General features: G+C 36.1%; 1 long non-coding RNA gene across 2 annotated transcripts; it reads right to left on the bottom strand.

The window, feature by feature from the left end:
• Positions 788-4020, bottom strand: LOC110431414. Of its 2 annotated transcripts, XR_002448909.1 has the most exons (5): positions 3311-4020; positions 3156-3236; positions 1825-1907; positions 1615-1701; positions 788-1207 (listed from the first exon to the last, which is right to left on the bottom strand). It is a non-coding gene; the product is annotated as an uncharacterized LOC110431414 (long non-coding RNA). The 2 variants fall into 2 exon arrangements; XR_002448908.1 differs by lacking the exon at positions 1615-1701 and having other exon boundaries at positions 3311-4019.

Here is a 4461-nt window from a genome sequence, read left to right as displayed (position 1 = left end):
CATGTTTCTTATTTATGGCATTGTATATATCTCATTGCAATATATATGTACGTACCTAGAGTATATATGTTTGTTACATCGTTGAGCGTAATGCGTCTCTCTCTTAGCGTTCCCATTTTCCGTGGAGGATTGGTAAGTAATAATGTAAAAATTCATATATATGTTAGTCGTTTTGAGAATAGAGTGAGGTCTGAGGAATGACAACAAAACATCACTAAAAAAAAGAAACATGCTTTGAGAGGCGGTGCAATGTATATGTGAGATCTTTTTTTATTTTAATTGTACACCCAATTCAGTCATTCAACCACAACAATATTATTATTAGTAGTGTATATATATATATATATATATATATAGGTACTAAATATTATTCAGTACCCGAGTACATCCCCATGCCCACGGGAGACCACAGGCGCTCGCAGGCCCCCGCCTAGCAGGGCAGCGATGCTTGTCAAAAAAAAAAAAATCCTTGCCTGTTGCGTACTCGCGCCTATGTGTGTGGGCTGATTTTTTTTTTCTTCCGTACATATTGTCTGGTCCCAATATTTCTAGCTGATCTTTTTTTGCCTGCTCACAATATTTCCGACCTATTTGTGTTTTTGGGTTTTTTTTTGCACAATCTTCTTTTCCCTACATGGACATAATTTCGTTAAGGATCTTTTTTTCTGCTACCTCCAAGGATGCATGGCAATCCTAATATCTTTATTATATGACATGATATCAAATATTTATTTTTAAGAAAATATTATTTGACAACAGTCTTACTAGAATTGTGAATCGGTCCAGGGAGACAATGTTCTTGCAATATTTACGACACAGAGAGTACCATTTGGTTCATTATCATTGTCACAAAGAATCTATAGGTACTCTTTGGAATAACCTGAACCGAACATCTCTAGCAAAGAGGCAAGAAAGCACAAGATGGTTTATGAATTCCACAGCTTGGTCACAATGAGGACACCTCTCTGGATGAGGGAGCCGGACACATGAATAATTCTCACAAGGAAGTTGTGATGTCACAAACATCCAAGCGTTCTCTGCTTGTCCACTATATCATGTCGCCTGCTCGTGTGGCTGATTTCTGGTTGAGGGAGGGCTGCCGTGCGTCCTCCACTACACTTACCTGCCTCATTCTTCCACGACCAATCTCCTCCATCCTCTCAGCCACTAAGCCGCCTATTTTTCTCACCAAACTTGTATGACTGACCTACAAGAGGGAACACATGTCATATATGCTCGTTGGAAAAAAGCTGGAATTAAAAAGTACCTTTCTATACTAAATCAAGCATAGCTATTTAAATATGGAAAATGTTTTCACATTACATGTGAAGGACTATCAATGTAGGATACCGAAGCAAATAGATGTGTAAGGATCTAAGCAAACAAAATCACATGATTAAAACCACAGAAAGGTAAACTGCTGCAAATTGGATAGGGATTACTCTTTACTAATGATGAATCTATAAGATAAACAGGTAGTATTGTAAATGTATTCATTCGTCCAATTATTATATAATAAAATATGACTCTATTTTATAGGATGTATCCTTGATCTGTTCAGTTACAATTTTTAAGAATGAATTCCACAAAGTAAACTTTAGATGCAATGAACACCTATAGGTGGAATTTGTCCTAATCCGTACAGCACGTGTAAGACATTAAGGTTGAAGACACCTGTATAGATTCTGCAAAAACATAACTCTGAAAACAGCATATTAAATGATTGAAAACAACATTATACTGAGAAATAAATAACTTGCATACTTTCCACATTCAGGAAATGGAATCTCAAATGTCTTGGCTAAATATTGGCTCAAAGGGTACCTAATGGATCGAACGACTCCATCCAAGTAAGGCAAGTTCGGCATTCAATGTGTATGCAGCCAAAAAGTGGCAGTCACTAGGTCCTGCATGTCCAAAAACAGAGCATAAAAAACAAAAATAGAGGGTAAGTTCAAATATGTCATGAGTAGCATTAGGGTACTACAAATTGAAGAAACACAAATAAGGAAAACAGTAAAAATCTTCCATACAGCAAGAACGCTGGGCGCACATATGTTTCTAATGCCTGCTAGTGCTAGTGGCTTTTCCTTGTGTTAATTTTAATAAAAAAACCTTTATAGTTTGTTTTGCTATAGTTCACTAGCATAATTAGTTAGCTTTTGTTTTCCTACTTGACAACCATGAATGCATGGTAACTACTTTTTCCCCTGGATCATTGGTAAAGCAGTCTGAAGACTACCAAGCTTTATAAAACTCAATAAGTAAACCAAGACCCAACCACTGATCATTGTAGAAGATGGAAATTTTGCTATTTTTAGAAGTCTAACAAAACAATGATTCCATTTTTAGATCAGATATTATAAGGACAAAGATTATCGAACTAACATTTAGATATTTTGGAGAGCATAAACCTTCAAAATACAATTAGACCGGATAAACATGAACTATAAAGATTCAATGACCAGCAGCAAAATAAAAAAACAGCTTACAAATAGATCTAGTAACATATGATCAATGAAACAGAACATGGTAAAGGTGTAAAGGATGACTCTTGTAACTGTTGAGTGTTGACACAAAATTCCTCCAATCATGTAATTAACTTGATAACTATTTCCATGGTCGCGTAAATCATACGATAGACATGACGGATTAAAAAGTGTGAAGCATAGGTAACTCAATATGACAATGTGAAAAGATGTGACAAACAAAACCTAAATCCCATTCCATGGGAAATATAAACCACACACAGCTCAACTTTCATCTAATTTTCAGAAAAATGTTGCCACCTACATCACTAATGGAGTAACAGTATGATGAATCAAAAGATAGAGTGGTGAGGGAACACTAGGTGCTATAGGAGCTCAAAGAAGACTAAAATGAAGAAATCCTCGCAGAGCATTTTTTGTCAAAACTTCAAGCTCCATGTTCAGGATATTCTAAGACTAAACTTCAATAAATGGATTCTAGATTTTGTGGAGAGATACAATATCATGTCATTTAACTATATGGAGGGATAATATATAATCCAATGGTAATCACGTTTAGCCTACCTAATTCAACTGAATGATAAAAGTTATCTTAATTCACAGATTTTTCTTAAAACAAATAAAGCAATTTGACAAATCCAGCAAATTTGAGGGGATTGAATTTACCTGGTGCTAGGTTGGCACAATGGGAACAGGAGGGGTCGGAGTTGACTGGCCACTCGTCCAGCATTGAGCAGCCGAGGGCAGCTGCGACTTTCACTAGAACATTAGCTGGGAAAACAAATCCACGAAACATAAGTAAAGAAATTTAGAAGTCAAACCTTTAGAAATGCAAAACAGTTCTGATATTCGTGGATTTTCCCAAGATAATAAGAAAATATAAAAAAGTCTCTGCCAGCCTCCACAGGACACTTGAGCCATCTGTAATGAAGATATAAAAGTTTGAAACTACTGATTAGCTGAACTGTTGATTCTGAAAGGCCAATTCATATGCTACATGTGTTCTATTACCTTCGTTTCATTCTCCAGGGTCCCTAATGATAAAATCTGTGGAGGTAAAACCTAATGCATAGCCGTATAGGAACTACTCAATTGGCTCTCAGATGCAAGATTAGTGTAGATTGATTGAAAGGTGCCCATTTCTTTTACTTGCCTCATTAAAAAAAACGATATTTTGCACATGTCTTTCATACTTGAAAAAAAGCAAATGCAACCATCCCCCAGTCTAAAACATGTAAGGATGAGGAGCATATATCAGACTACGCATGAATTTGATAATATGAATAATAATATTGTTCTGGAAATTAAGTGCGAATTTCAGTATGATCAGAAATCAAATCTTTTATATGAACACTTGTGACACTAGAAATGCCATGAGCCCTTTGAAACAATCACATGGAAGCATCTTCTCTTGCATCAGACCACTGGCATGCAGTACCAATATTTTAGGAAAAGGAAAGGCTATAATGTTACCCTTTTTATTACCTACTATAAGGATCTACACAAAAAAAAGAGAAAAATTATGTCACATATTCACATCTTATTGTTAGTTTTATGAGAAGATGAACTAACTAACAGTTAAATGATATGATGTGTTTCTCCCCAACTGGGCTGTACCATCCTCTTCTAGCTCACAAGCTACAACCTATAATTTAAGGCTTAGATCCTATGCATATTTTTATTTCAGTTGTACACCCAATTCAGTCGTTTAGTCTTTCATTTTTTTCATTTATTTAGTATGTAAGTCCTTGCAAAGGAAGAGAGAAAACAAATTGAATTGCCCCTTTTAACACCAATTGACAAGACATGGCTCCAACGTTTTGGTTTGAAATTTGTAGAATCAAAACGCAATGACTCTGAAGAAGAGACGCCTAAGCACTGCAATAGATGACCAGGGGCAGCAAGCAGCACCGACAATGTGCGACAATGGTAAAAAGGTGGAGGTCTGCATGCACCTGATCTGCACTGCCGC

The sequence above is a fragment of the Sorghum bicolor genome, chromosome 10 (assembly GCF_000003195.3).
Source record: "Sorghum bicolor cultivar BTx623 chromosome 10, Sorghum_bicolor_NCBIv3, whole genome shotgun sequence".
Taxonomy (NCBI): domain Eukaryota; kingdom Viridiplantae; phylum Streptophyta; class Magnoliopsida; order Poales; family Poaceae; genus Sorghum; species Sorghum bicolor.
This window is presented reverse-complemented; position numbering and strand designations above follow the sequence as displayed.